This window comes from Sorghum bicolor, chromosome 5, assembly GCF_000003195.3.
Source record: "Sorghum bicolor cultivar BTx623 chromosome 5, Sorghum_bicolor_NCBIv3, whole genome shotgun sequence".
NCBI lineage: Eukaryota > Viridiplantae > Streptophyta > Magnoliopsida > Poales > Poaceae > Sorghum > Sorghum bicolor.
In genome coordinates, this window is record NC_012874.2 from 26,274,209 (window position 1) to 26,290,627 (window position 16,419).

A 16,419-nucleotide genomic window follows, 5' to 3' on the forward strand; every position below is an offset into this window, starting at 1 on the left:
ATACTTAGGATTTATTCTTGTAGATTATCGTAATCCATGTTAGTTTTATAGACTTAGAGTAATCTATTGAGATGATTATCATATTTATATATGGCTATGTGCTCTCATTTATCTTCTCTCACTCATTATTCATGTTTATATTATTTATCTTATGTGACACTTACCCTGCATGAGAGATAGATAAAGACATGGTTTAGATCTCCTTGATTACATGCAATGCTCATTTCTGATTATCCATTCCAAGTCCCTTCCCAGTGGTTAAAATATGAATAACGATACCTAAATTACTCCCGGTTAAAATGCTACATCGGTATTACCTGTGCGCTTGCGGATTCTTTTATTTATTATCTAGAAAAGGATATAGATTTAATACCAGCACTTCTACATCATGCTAGGGATGGTAACCTAGCTTAAGTGATGTAAGGTAATTTTGACGCCGTTGCTAGGGATAGGTTTAAAAAGTCTATTTGTAGTAATTGCGTTAAGAAGTGTCAACAGAGGGTTAGAAACATCTAGCAAAGTCCAGAGCTCTTCTCACCCTTTTTGTTCATGTTATTGAAAAGCATCTTTTACTGTTTATTGCATATTCCAATATTCATGTCACAAGATCATGGTCATAAGTTCAGCACTAGCAAATACTACCCCAATGTGCATCCAAAAACGTATCAAGGTATTCAGGATATCAAACATCTATGATTTCACTAAGATTGTCAACATGGACACATGCATATGATTATGTATTAATAGTGTAAAGGTAACACGGATAGTCTCAAGTTATACTTGCCTTGGTCAAAGCTTTCCTGCTGCACCTAATGATTCTGCTGGTCGTCGAGGTACTGATCTTGATCACCGAAATACTGCTCACAGTCTATACCGGATCACTGAACATCAACACACAAGCAATCAAGACCAAACATACACGAAGCAAAAAGGCTATGATTAGAATAGTACACCAACAGTAGAAAGCAATAATAAAGGTTTATTAAATGACTCTACGTATCGCTATGATCACACAGACGTAAAGATCACAAAAATCAGGGCTACAACGGATAATATATGAATTTTCTAACATTTTATTTAGAAAAGTAATTAACTAAATAGGATCACAAAATTAAAGAGTTTGAAACTGGTGAAATAAAGTTAATAACTTGTAGTTCTCATGAATATGTATCTAACAGAATTTGAGTGGGTCAAATCAGAGTTAAAAAGAGTATTTTATGAGCAATTCAAATTAGTGGCAAAACTGTAAATACAAAAAATTGTATTGTGAACTTAAGCTGAGCTGTTTACGTTTTCAAAATAGGAATATGTATTTTCAACTTAAGGGCCTTCAGGACTACAGGTTCTATATTCAAAAACCTAAGGGTCTCTTTAGAAAAGTACAAGATGAAGGGGTATCAGCCATCATGGGCCGTTGGATTAGAAACAGGCGGCCGAGATCTGATCTAGGGAGGGAGTGGCGAGCGACTGCAAAAATAGAGCTCCTGTGGTGGCATCATTAGAGGACCTCACCAGAACTCGTAGATATGTCATTTCTGAGCACCAAACAGCAACAAGAAAACCACCAGTGATGGTGGAGCTTACCCCAGACTCACCTAGAGGACTTTTCAGGGTCAGGGTTCGGTCGAAGATGTCGTCCAACAAGGATTGGTGGACGGTGGGACTTCTACAAGTCACTGCATCTGTGCTGAAACATTTTTAGTATGGATATTATGTTTGGTTGTTTTACCTAAACTTAAAAATAGAAACTAAGATAGTCTTCTATAAGAAAGTTGTAGAGAATTTGATAAGTTTTCTAAAGGTATAAGCCATAACTCTATTAGATTAATAGAAAAAAGGAGTTATGCCTGTTCTACTACACAGTTGTTTTTCATATCGCGAGGAAAATTTCTGGATCCTTGTTTATTCTCTTACACATAAGCTCTTGGGATGTCAGAAGTTCACAAAGCTACTTAACTTGTCTAGAAATGTGCTAGCTACCCTTCTTGTGTCCCCTAGTTGACCTTTTCTTAAGCAGAGTAGCCTAGATAAAGGAGTTACCTGAAGAAGGATTGGTTAATATTTGATCATCTATAAGGACATCAAGTGTCTGGTATGTTTAGTTTTATTTCAAGATATTGTCGCATTTGGAGAATATCAATGGAACTATATGTCATGGCTGATACTCATAGATTGAGAGTTGTGCTTATGGGGATCAGATAACACCAAAGTCTATAGAGTTATATGTGCAATGTGAGAGTGAATCAACTCGATTGTGATCTCCTACAACTAAAAAGAAAGAAATTAAGACTTTGATTTGGTGCGACATTCTCTTCGTTCCGTTGGTCCGCTTCTCTCCCTGCAATCCCCGCTTCATCGCGAGCTGCGCCCGCACCCTCGCTCCGCCCTCGCGACGCCTCTTCTCGTGCGACGCCCTTGCCAGATCGGGACACCGCGGCCTCCTCGCGACGCTACCGCTGCAGCCTTGTGCGACACCCTCGCGACTCGTGATACCTTGCGACACTCTAGGGTTTGGCCGCCGCCATGGCAAGCTGACGCCCTACCCCCACACACCCCATCCATCTCCCTAGCTTCCTTCGCTGCTTTGCCCCATCGCACTGCGGATCCATTCTCCTAAAGCCGTGCTCACGACTCCTTCCCATGGCAGCGGCGCTCGGCCTTGCCGCGCCGACGAGTGCCTCCTCCGTCGCGAACACCGGCAACAGAAGGCCCCCTGCCATCGATGAGTAGGTGACCAAAGGATGGGTGCCGCCATCACATCCATCATCGGCGCCGCCATCATCGCTCGTCCCCCTCCCTTCCTACATCGGCCAACAGTGGCACGCACAACATCTATGCCAATCCCATCTATTCCCTGTGTGAAACCCTTTCGATCTGATCTAATTACATGTGTATATATGAATTATGTCTGCTAACTTTCGATCCCTTTCAAAGGTATCATGGATACATGCGCACAGCCATGCCCTTTATTGGATCCGTGCCTGCAGATCTATGTTCTTTGCACTGAGGATGCTCTTCATCCTCCCTACCTTATCTTTACCTTTAATTTTTTTGTCATGTGCCATGTGTTGCAGGTTAAGCAAACATCTACTGTTCGGGCTTCAGTGACTGTTAGCCAAGTTGGAAGCCATCCATGCTCCTGCTATAGGTACCTCCACAATCCTCTCCAATTCAGTTTATATTCTATTCGGTTGACTGTCATGGACAAATTATGTATGAATTGTAATTGGAATCGACTGTCCAGGGTGATGTCAACATGAGTCAGCTTTGGTACAGATTTTCTTTAGTTCTAATAATCCAAATTACTCATTCGACTATGTTTCTCTTGCTCATATTATTAATGTGTTTTAGTACTTGATTAGCAGACATTCTAGCAATGATGCATCATCTCATTCATTGCTGCATTGCTTTGCAATTGTCTGTTATGCAGAGTGGTTCATACCAACCCACAGAGGGTGCAAATGGTATCCCTCTATACTGTTCTTGTTCTATTGTTAACTATGACATGCCATCTACATGTTCATAACACGACTCTGTAGATGCTATAAATTCCTTCGATGTAGACACTAATGAGTGGTCAGGAGTACAGAGATTGCAAACAAGGTAAATTTTGCATTAAGAATAACTGACCAACCATCTACATGTTCATAACCTTTTTCTTCTCTAGATCCCTCTCAGGAAACATATAATGGTAAAATGAGGTGGTTTATTATCAGACAATGCTTATCGTGTTCCTTTTTTTTGGCAGATATATTGATATAATTTAAACCATGAATTCTGAGCTTTTGGATGGATATCTTGAATGCGCAGATGCTTTATCTATAATGTGCTTATAAGAATGAACAAGTTCAGGCAAAACTGAATAAATTAGACCAGAAATCTAAGCAAAAACTGAATGCTTTTGTTCTCTGGGCACTAAGGCCGAGATTTGTAAGTAATCTGAGAAACTATAGATGACAGGGACCATATATGCCTGTGCCATTTATATGTCTAAAATATGCTAGCAAATAGCCTCTATGGTTTGTAAGTTTTTGATAGAGAAGCTTTTGCCCTAGGTAGATCAGAGAAGCTTTGATAGGAATCAGAAAATTTTTTCATCTAAAAACATTCATTTTTCAATTTTTATTCCCTGATTCAGGCTGCCCTGGGTGTGGTCTATACTGTACCTAATGAGGAATACCTGCAGAACCATTCAAGGTTGGAGGAGAATGTGGAAGCTGCTTGAAGACAACTACCTTGAGTTCCTTGCCAAGATGGTAATGGCTTGATTCATATTTGCAATTGAATTTGGAATTGTATAACTGCATGATTAGGATTCAACATTGCCATAGTAATTTGAAAATTTCTTTGGTACACTGAAAACTTTCAGTTTCATGATATTGCCATTGAACTTAAGAGCTGAACTTGCTATTTTGTATCATTCTAGAAACAGTTTTATAACTTTTCTCATTTACCAAAATTTGTTTCATGTGCGGAGGAAGATCCTTCAGCAAAGGTATCCAAAGTAGAAGGCTTGTTATTATGCCTAATTCGCTAGGCATGGCATTTCCTCGACAACCAGCTTATGGTGTAGCACCTCCCATGTATATTATCTATTTTCTCCTTTCTACCTGCACCAATTTAATATTTGTGTTCCCCATTCTGTTCCTTCTATACAAGTTATTGATTTCCATGTATGAAATTGTCATCTATGGTAATTGGACTATGGTTGCCGAGTTAGCTAGAAGGTGTTGGTATTTCTTTTACATTTTTTGTTCTTGGACACATATAATCCTTCTCACTTTGATTTTGCAATCCCTTTGTGTATGTGCCATTGACAAGATATGGTTTGCCTATTTCTAAAATTCTTGTTCGTATAAACAAATTACCTATGTTAGACCGAATTAATATTTTTTTACAGTTCATTTTGATTGTCTCACTTAATTAATTTATTTATTTTTTGCAGGGAGTGCCCTCTTGATCCTGGTGGCTACTTTATTGTCAAATGAACTGAGAAGGTAACTAAAACCAGTGATGCAAATTTCTCCATCTTGTCAATTGAGTGGTTGGTGTCCCACGGTTGCTAGCCAATTGGAACCCACAAGTATTAGTAACTGACAAGTGCTTAGATTTGTCATAGAAATTTCTGCTTGTTTGGTGTATATGTATAAATAATAATCTTTTGATCTGTGTTGATTTTTTGGTGATTCTAATACAAGAATAGCTATCAGAGAATCATATTATTATTGACACTGACAATAAAAGAAGGTCCTGCATTTGACCGAGTAACTTATTTAGTTAATGTATCTACTATTTCTCCTACAACTAAAAAGAACAAAAGTAAGACTATTTCATCGTGCGACAATGCATCGTTCCATCCGTGGGGCAGTTTGAGGATCTCCACTCGAGCAGGAGCACCAACTTGTGGAGGAGGAAGTGAGAGCAGGAAGAGGAGCACCATCTCGCAATTTTGTTTGTTTTATTTACAAATATATTGTCCCACTAAAATGTTGTCACCACCTACAGTGATTAGATTATGCACTAATGACTGGTGGAGATGTTGTATCTTTGGACCACAAGCAGTCACCAGCGAAGAAATCTGATAGAGGTTTGCTCCTCTTCATAAATGAAACAGGTGCTTTCTTGTGCGAGTAAGTGAAAACAAAATCTTCAGTACCCATCTCTGAGTCATAGTGTTCTTGGATATGCCATAGTTCTGTTTACACGAGAAAATATCAGTTTAAATTATATGTGCCTTTGTGAATAAAGATAGCTTGGTCACATCGGTGGAACATGTCCTTTTTTGTTTCAGTTTCAAAATTGCTCTTCTTTTAGTTAATCAAATACAGGTTAATCGTGGACTGTTGTATACTTGGATCATTGGATGGCAATACCTCCACCATCTCACCTCAAGCTATTTGACATTTCTGTTTCATGGTTTCCCTGCTCCAGCTCTGATCTCATTTGTGTTAGCGAGCTGATGTCGCTCATGTTTTACTCATAAATTGGTCAGTACCTTCATGATCAAATGTTTGTCCTGAATTAAATTGCTTTGCGGCCTGCGTTGTAAAGTTTTAGCTTATTGAATTTGCAGGTAATTAAATCTATATAGTTTGCCACTGCGACGAGGTAATCTACCATCATAAGGTATGCTCTTGTCACAGTGCTTTTTGTTATTACTGAATTTTCTTCATGCGCACCTTATGTGTCGACACCATATATGTGGATCCTATTTTTTTTCATGCAACATGAAAGATTTGTGGCATGGTTCAGTGTGCTCATGTTGAAGAGAAACCTCAAACCTGATAAATGCAACATGAAACCTATGAAATGCTTCACTTCTACATCATGCTTATTTGAGTACTCATAGTATTTTGATTTCTTGTGATGACTTCCAATGTTATGCATCTGTACTGTCCATCAAAGACTATATTTGCTATGCATAATGAGATGCTTCTGTATCTCACCATGGACTAATTTATTTATTATTCAATATGATATGCAAATTGTTGAGATACCGGGATATATGGAAAATTAAGAAACAAAAAAAATCTATTCATGCTTTAACATGATGTCTAATGGTCCTTCAAATTTCCTTATATTTTCTGACCTGTCAAAAAAATTTGAGCATTAATTAGTTCTCATGCGTTTAACATGACCCTTTGTGGGATTTATGTTGTGTAATGGGGCATGAAAAATTAGTAATTTCAGTTTTCTTTGGTTTATACAGATATCAGATCAGAGTGATGACCATTATGTGTGCCTTATGATTTAGGTGTGTTGACCTTCATGCACATCTCATATCTATTTTAGAATTGTGAAGTGTTTTCTTTATAATTTACAATTGGTAGAGACGGAGCTTGATCATAAATATGCATTTGGAGGTAGACCAAAGCTTTACAGTATATATATATATATATATATATATATATATATATATATATATATATATATATATATATAGGGAAATTCCTTTGTACACGAACGTGTAGTTACTCTCATCTTCAATAAACTACATTATGTATGTATTCATACTTGTTTATCGGTTTGAGTATGTTTATATACTCATATTAGGATACTCTAGATCTTACCACGCGAAAATTTTTCAAAAAAAAAATTATATTTTAAATATATTACTAAAATGCCACTACTATATTACATACAATAAGTATAACCATATACTCTATGTATGCATGCATACTTAACATACATATCACTCTAGATGATCTAGTATGATCATATACTTTGTCTATATACATTTCATCCGGTCATATACACCTTAAATCTAGAGATATATAGATGAGAGTAACTACACGCGCGTATAAAAGAAACGCTATATATATATATATATATATATATATATATATATATATATATATATATATATATATATTCTATATTTACAGTATATGATACATGCATCTTTTCAGTACTGCAACACATGATACATGGTTTGTCATGTAGCCACTAGCCAGCATACAACATTAATCATTTTAGGACCATCTCATATGAGCACATACGCACCATTCATTTCCTTAACTAGCTGTACAAACATAGGTTATTGTTTTTTTTCAGGTGTGTGGAGCCGAGGAGCAACTGAGGAGTGAAACTTGGAGCTGGAGGTGCGAAGATGGATAGGGAAACTTATTTTCTTTGAATTAATTTATAAACTAAAAACTCTGCTAAACCATCCTCTTGATGAGAATATAATGCATGGAACAAGGCTGTAATCTTTGTTCTGCATACTTGAATCATGATCCAATTACTTTCTCAGACTAGGTGAGTTCCAGTGTGTATGAGAGTAGTCATGAATGGTTAATACGATTTTTTATCACAAATGTGTCACCGCTGATACATAAATTTCATCTACCTCAGTGCATGAGCAATCACGATATAGGCACGTGTATGTCACACGCGCATGTTTACTATTTACTTCATCTCTAAGAAACATAGTCTTTTTTGTTGTTTACCGTAATGTTAGCTCGGGTATGATTTTTTTTCATTTGGTAATTTTCAACTGCATCCATAAAATATCATGGTGGCATTAGCATGGACACTCTATTCAAACTTGTATACATGATGATATGGAGATATGGTGGAACTTATTCATGAATTTATTGGCGCATGAAATAAATAGATATCAAAGGTTTCTTCCTGTGATATAAAATATTATCTTAGCCACACTATGGAAATGACTATAAAGTAGATTTTGTGAGCATGCAACACGGTGCACTCCATGATCGTGTTAATTTCATAAACTTTATTTTTTGGATTAAATATCAATTAAATGTTGGTATTAATTTTATAGTATTGTTATTTTATCGTGTGATCCATGTATTTTTAGTATAAAATTTTAGTTACCCTGTAGCAATTCACGGGCATACTACCTAGTAAAGGTATTAAGAGTTAGAACTTAGTGATGAAACCAACCTTGGATTAAGAGACTCGATACAGTCAATTTAAAAGACTATATGGTGGGTAGCACCTAAAAAGGTTATGAGAACTAGTCCCTAGTGTTCTCCAACTAATCTTATCATAATGTAGGTTGTACCTTGATATCATGTGTGGATTCCTTTTAATTTATTGAAAAGTGAGAGTTGTCTCTTGAAATACCTCATGATTATGATTATCCATCGTGGTCCATGTTACTGACGTTGGTCACTTGCTAACAGAGAGTGTAGTACCCCATGACTTAGGAGCCCTATATGACACCTCTCACTAATATGTGGGAAGAGACTGATGATGATGCCTTTGAAGGATGTTATGAGTATAGCGAAGATGACTACGACCAAAACGTACAACAATGTTGAAGAGCAAGTTCGGAGTGAACCAAGTCAGAATCTATAAGGATAGAAGCAAAAAAGGAAAATTCATAAGAAGCCTACTCGTGGAAGTAAAGAACAGTGGAACTATGTTAATGGAAGATTGAGCAATGTGAATAGATATAACATTTAGGGAGCTACCAAAGAGGTGGGTGGCTATATTCACGTAGACTCACTACAAGTTTTTGCTCTGACCTTAGTGCTTCGCATTCCTTCATTTCTGCCAACATGGTAAAGTAGATCTAGAGAGTGAAGTGTCCAACTAGGAAGCCTTTATTAGTTCATACCTTAAAAGGATTGAGTATCACGGTTGTTAACTCCTACCTTAAAAGGCAAAAAGAGATTAACTTTCCATATCTCTTTGGGTTGTAAGTCAAAAAGTTATTAGTCAAGATCGACTTTGATCAATTATGAATAATATTCATTCAATGGAATTTTTGTTCACCAGACGTGACCCTGAGACATAAGTGTATACATTTGCTATCCATGTTGTAAAGTCTATCACACTCGGTTTTAAAGAACAAAACCAAGGTGCCTAGGAAGTCCACACATACAATAATAGAAGCAATAGTATCAGAAACAATGTTATGTAGTGAAAACATACTTATAATTAAAACTTACATCAGGGTATCGCGAAAGAATAACTAAACTTTAGACTTAGCCTTCAAAGGACAACTGACTGGGGGCTGTGTATGCCAAGCACTTCTGATAGTTTTCTGAGGACATCCTTCGTGACTCCATCACTCTTCTAATCAACTCTTACTAGTAAACTGAGGTGTTATGAAATATCAAGAGTGAGCATACATCGTACTAAACAAATATAACTAGGGGTTCATGAGGCTCAAATAACTGACACTGGTTTGACTACAATAAGCTTTTATGTGTATGTAGCATGTTTATCATATTATAGCAACAATATCAAGGTAGCATATAATCCCATAACCACATGATGAATGTGTACAAGAATCTGGAATAATACATAAACAACATAACTAACCATCATTCATCATCATCATTATCATCATTAATCAGTGTCCATCTACTCTGTCAGGTTCCAGGCCACCCAAAACTATGGGCACGACTAGTATACTAGATTATTAAAATCTGCAGAGAGGTGTACACTTCCATTGTTAGTAATGATTCACCCTTTCGCTCAACGTTATCAACCTCTTAACCCACTACCATGGAAGGTCGGTAATGTTCACTATGAAGTCTTTCAAAGGTTCGTCTAACAAGTTAGCGCCGCTAGATTTCATTAGTCAGTCTGTGTGTTTCAACCACGTAGAGATCCATTTTGCGCCACATGGGTAACCTTTAACAAGCTAGAAAAGGTACTCATACTTGACTAAAGTTAGAGCCATATAGCCATCATAGTTGTACAAAATGTCCTAGCTTTTGCCAAAGGATAAGTCTTTATGGAGGGTCAGAAACATCCCACAAAGGCCAGAGCTCTTCTCATCCTTTTTGTTCATGTTACTAAAGAGCATCTTTTATTGTTTATTCCATATTCCAATATTCATGTCATAAGATCATGGTCATAAGTTCAGCACTAGCAAATACTATCCCAATGCATATCGAAGAAGGTATCAACGTATTCGGGATATCAAACATCTATGATTTCACTAAGGTTGTCAAGGTGGACACATGCATATGAAATATGTATTAATATTGTATAGGTAATAAGGATAGTCCCAAGTTATAATTGCCTTGGTCAAAGCTTTCCTGCTGCTCCTGCTGATTCTGCTAGACGTTAATGTACTAATCTTGATCACCGAAATACTTCTCACCATCTATACCTGATCACCTAACATCAACACACAACCAATAGGGACCAACCATATAGGAAGCAAACAAGGCTATGATTAGAAAAGTACACCAACAGTAGAAAATAATAATAAAGGTTTATAAAATGATTCTACGCATCGCTATGATCACACAAACGTAAATATCACAAGAATTAGGGCTAGAATGGAGAAGATATAAATATTCTAAGATTTTATTTATAAAAGTAATTACTTAAATACGGTCATGAAATTAAAGAGTTTCAAACTGGTGAAATAAAGTTACTAACATATAGTTCTTGTGAATACAAACTAACACAATTTGAATGGGTCAAATTGGAGTTAAAAGGAGTATTTTATAAGCAATTGAAATCAGTGGAAAAAATATAAATACCAGAAACTGTATTTTGAAATTAAGTCAAGCTATTTACGTTTTCAAATAGGAAATACGTATCTAGAAAGGCCCTTCAGGACTGTAGGTTCTATATTCAATATGGTTAGGGTATTTTTAGAAAAAGCTCAGGCTCTATATTCTAGAAAGGCCCTTCAAGACGAAGGGGTATCAGCCACCGTGGGCTGTTGGATTAGAAACGGGTGGCTGAGATCTGATCTATGGAGGGAGTAGCTGGTGGCTGGCAGGAATAGAGCTCCCACGGCCGCACCATTAGAGGACCTCGCCGGAGCTCATCGATATGTCATTTCTGAGCACTAATCAGCAAAACACAACCACTAGGGGATGACAGAGCTTACCCCAGACTCACCTAGAGGACCTTTCGGGGTTGTGGTTCGGTTGGAGATGTCCTACGGCAAGGACTGGTAGATGGTGGGTGTTGACGGTCCTTAAGTACCAAATATAATCATCAAATAAATAAAGAAAAGGATCCAAATGCAACCAACACTCAGACTTAGGGTTTTATCTGACAGAATTCCATGAGTTTTGGTGTTTGTCTATTTCTGTAGGGGGTTATCAGGAAATATGGAGGAAAGGACCACACGCCGGGTTTACATAGAGATATTAACGTGCCGCGCAATTTTCTATCATCTAGAAGAGTCTAGAAGCCACGGGAACGAACGGGAGGCCGAGAGGGCCTGGGGGCATGGCACCCGCCATCCCCCCTTGGGCGCCCACCCAGGTGTTTCAACCAATCACGTTCAATCTCGTGGATTATGCTCCACCGACCTAAAGGATCGAGGAAAATAGTGCGATTGATGTCGGTTTGATCCGACGGCCCACGTTCACTTGAGGGGACTATATAAGCAGGCCCCCTAGCCCCTGGAGGAGAACATAACATCATTATAGAGTTGAGAGGTGCCCTCGAAGGATAACCTTTCCTCTATATAGAATTAGGGCTTAGCATCCAATGCGAGATTAGAATTAGTTCTTCTTTGTTCTTCTAGATTGAGAGAGATAGAGTGGAGGTGTAGATCGGAGGAAGCCCGGCCTGTCGGTGTCTCCTCCGAGGTTGTACCTGTGGGATCAAATATCCTAACCCGAGGCTTGCTCCTAGGATTCTTCAGAATTTCGACTTCTAAATTCTAGTAAGTTCTTGTTCTTATTGTTCTTTGGTTTATGAGTTTACTTTAATCTCTTTCGGTTGAGTTTAGAGTAATCATTTCTAGCGTAAACATGGTGTTTGGGCTAGGGTTCTCATAGATATCCCCTATCTAGCTGGACTGTGGTAGTAGCAAGGAACGTGACATTTCTATGAGTACCCTAGCCCAAACACCACGTTTACGCTAGAAGAACTAATTCTAATGTCATAGAAGAACTAATTCTAATATCACATTGGATGCTAAGCCCTAATTCTATATAGAGGAAAGGTTATCCTTCGAGGGCTGCTTATATAGTCCCCTCAAGTGAATGTGTGCCGTCGGATCAAACCGACATTAATCGCACGGTTTTCCTTAATGCTTTAGGTCGGTGGAGCATAATACGTGAGACGGGACCTGATTAGTCTCTGTAGCAGGGCGAGCGCCCAAGGGTGGAGGGCGGGCGCCCTGCCCCCGGGCCCGCTCGGCCTCCCGTTCGTTTCCCTGGCTTCTGGAGTCTTCTAGATGATATAAAATTGCGCGACACGTTAATATCTCTATGTAAACCCGACATGTGGGCCTTTCCTCCATATTTCCTGATAACCTCCTGCAGAAATAGACAAACACCAAAACTCATGGAATTCTGTCAGATAAAACCCTAAGTCTGGGTGTTGGTTGCATTTGGATCCTTTTCTTTATTTATTTGATGATTGTATTTGGTACTTAAGGACCGTCAACAACTCCCCCAAGCTTACCTCTTGCTCGTCCCTGAGCAAGGATGGACTCAAGAGTTCATCACTTGTGTCTTGAGCAGTTAAAAGATAGAACGGTCAAGTCAAGCGTCATGTCTCTTATTCTTGATCAGCTATAGCTTTAGAGTTTTTGCAGATTTTCAAATAAAACTCAGAGATTCCTTGTATGACTCTCTCAAATCTCTCTTTTGTGGTATTTCTGGATCCTTTCCAAGGAAGTAATGGTATATGCCTTCTCTCGAAGTATGTGGTATTTTTGGTATGAGGGATAGTGATATTGCCTTCTCTCTCACCCTACTCTAATAAGGTTTTGATATCTGGAGCTCATAGGTGGGAGATAAAGCATACATACTTACAAGACATTTATTGCATAGTCAAACCATGGATCTAGAGAAACAATTCAATAAGTCAAATCAAGATGTGCATGTGTGGCGAATGAATGGTGTATGGTGATAACAATGGTGGAAGTCTAATTTTACTTTTGCTCTTTTAAGAGGATACATACCTTTCTTGCATTTTGAAGCTTTTTTGAGGAGAATGAGATGCTCTATATTTATTATTATTATTTTTTTTCTTTTATCTCAGGTGGGTATCTTGTACCCGTAATTCTACTGTCGGACATTTGTCCATTTTTACCTCTTGTCTCACTTTTTCTTTTCTTCGAGGTTCCGGGCACTTGCCCCTTTTTATTTCCTCGTATCCTTTCTCTTTCTCTTTCTTTAGAGCACTCATCTCCTGAAATAATATAGCAAGTGGTAGTAACCAAGATAACTCGAGCATTTATTTCACAGGGAAAAACAGAAATAGAAGAATGTTTTTGGCTATTCTCTCCCAGATTAGGAGTAGGATACTTTTGGGTGGCTCTGGAGATGGAAGTGAGTGGATGTATGTGGATGCGTACTTCCGGAGTAGAAGCAGCATGTGTGAGTGAACTTGCAAGTGAATCTTGATTTTAACCGGATGACAAGCTCCTAAGGGTTTACACAGCTTGACCACACTCAATGCTCATAAGCAGTAAAAAGTAAATGTGTGGCTCAAAGTCTAGCAATCATTTTATATGGCTGTGGTAGGAATTTAAACTCTTATCATACAGGAACTCGTCATGTGTTATTTTAAAGATTTTCAAAGATAAAATTCTCCAAAATTCTTGCAACTCTAGGAACAAACAAAGAGCAGCTAAACCTTTCCATATCATATCCGTTAACGACTTACACTTTAGATCAAGTACTCTTCCCAAAAGTTTAGGTTTAGAGCAGGTTTAAATTATAACAGTTATGCCTAAACTTGAGAGAGAGTTCAAACTTGAAAACTAGGTACATGATAGAGCAACTATTTATCATATCCATGTAAGAGTTTATCATTTAAGTTCAGTTTGGCCTAGACACTTTATTTATTTATTTAGCAAACTAAGCAAAGATATTTATAAGCACAAAATTTTTATTTGGGTTTTCATGATTATGCATCTTTTTATTATTTGAGTAAAGTATAAACGCGAGTAGAAACGCTTAGCTGGATAAATGGGGGTGCTCTCCCCTAAGCTAGATTTTGACATAATTTCTTCTGATGTAGCTAGCAGGTGGTGGAGTTGTATTTGAATGTCGGCAGCACCCTGACAGCGATTAGAATGTCCTCCGTCTGCTAGTCTTCTTGATCCTTGAATTCTGTGGAGCTCAAATAGACAACAAAGCTTTGTGGAACTGATTAGGTGTCAGCATAAAGTCTCTTAGCCTTTATCATACTGATTAGGTGTTAGCAGGATCATGCACTTATTATTTCTATATTTTTATTGTAAGATGAAAATATATTTATTTTATGCCACCACAGTCAATATACTTATGGGTTTTAAACCACAAGTCTACTCACATGGGGCTTTAGGTTTTATGATGCAGTGCAACGAACAAATATTTTTGTTTTCTTTTCTAATGCTAATGTGGAAAAGTAAATATGCTAATGCAAGTGATGGAATAAAAAGGAAAAGGAATGCAGAAAAGATAAATATGGATAAATACTGATTTTACCTTCCGGGAAGGATCCAATGTTTTAAGTCTTCTGGACAAGACTTCTCACCGTGTTCATCCTTTAGGTTCATCATTTGATTAGGTTTGGGCCTTGACATCTGCACCTCTTGATACGGTGTCACCCATGTTCTTCGTTTGTCCAGCAGATCGAAGTATGACGTTGGCAGCATCTTGCTCAGTGTGTTTGTGCTCCTAGATCCAAGTTCTTCATTTGGTGGAATCTGGGAGTTGTAAAACTCCTTCAAGTTTTGCTCGAAGTGTACCTGCTCATAGAGACAAGGCAGAGATCAAGTGTGTGGGCCCTGTTGGTGAAAAACACCAACAGAACCAATAGTGTATATGTTCTTCTCTAACCTTAAGCATAGTGAGCAAGACAAAGTTGATGGATAATAAGATCATGAGTGTAGCATTTAAAACTTTTGTCAGATGAGATCGCTCAACCTAATGGAAAGATAATCTATCTATATTTATTTTTTTTAAATCTTCCAACGATTGAATGTGCAACATTTTAGAGTATATGATTAGGAGTGTGGGATCACGAAGGTAGTACTAAGAACAAAGATTAAAGGACTAAACATGTTGAATTAGTTGGGTTGGTTAATTTGGAGTTATAAATCATACATGTTTGTCTCTTTATTTATGTGAACGCCGGAACCAAGGAGAAGCTTATAAAAGTGATAGTCACATATCTTAAGATGTTACCTTAATTGAAGAGTGATGGTACCATCTCACCTTGCGGAAGCTTCAAATTCGTAATGGTTGTGTATCTTGTTTATGTACTTTGTCTCCTTCTATAGATCATCTCTCTATGATGAATGAGCTATGTTCTTCTTGTGCAAATTGTTAAACTTCATGTGTCTCTCTCTTTGTATCTGATGTGAGTTTATCTTAGGACTTCCCTAATCGATATTTAAAGTTTTTATGCAGGGGTTAGTCCGACAAAATATACCAATGTCTACACAAACAATTTTTAGTTCAATAACCGAACTAGACTCCATGTCTAATCAGATTAAGGAAGGCTGTTTAACCTAAGCACCATGCTTAATTTAAAAGCCAATAGAAGTATGTGTAGTACCTCCAAACTAACACTTACTAGGATAAACAAAGGTAGCGCGATGGCTTTTATAGATATCTACTCAAGTGGAGATGAAGTAGTGTGATTAGTATTTAACAAGTTGAGCATGTCTCAAAGGTAAGGACAACAAACATAGCAACATGGCAAATGATGTTTTTATGTAAGGTATTTCCCCCAAGCTTGAATTTTGCAAAGTTCAAGATTGGATGAATTTAATTCAATGTTGCATGATGATTGGTTGGGCATACCTTGTGCTTGTCATTCCTCAGATCTTCTTGCTCTAATTCTAGAAAGGTTAGTGACACGAATACCCGAAGGAATATTTCTACAATTATCTTTATATGCTCGATACATAAGGCAATGTTGCAAATAATTAAAAGTTCATGTTACGATCTGATAAGTGCTTGTTTTAGGACACTAAGCATGTCCTTGGGAAACCATCAAGTTATGTTGGTGAAGTGG

At 37.6% G+C, this 16,419-nt stretch overlaps 1 long non-coding RNA gene across 14 annotated transcripts; it reads left to right on the forward strand.

The window, feature by feature from the left end:
* On the forward strand, positions 2,304-7,817 carry LOC110435270. 14 transcript variants are annotated; one of them, XR_002452895.1, is made up of 8 exons: positions 2,304-3,148; positions 3,431-3,603; positions 4,139-4,256; positions 4,482-4,583; positions 4,946-5,987; positions 6,074-6,126; positions 6,710-6,754; positions 7,555-7,817. It is a non-coding gene; the product is annotated as an uncharacterized LOC110435270 (long non-coding RNA). The 14 variants fall into 14 exon arrangements; XR_002452901.1 differs by lacking the exon at positions 3,431-3,603 and having other exon boundaries at positions 4,946-5,630; positions 5,815-5,987; XR_002452903.1 differs by lacking the exon at positions 3,431-3,603 and having other exon boundaries at positions 4,946-5,630; positions 5,829-5,987.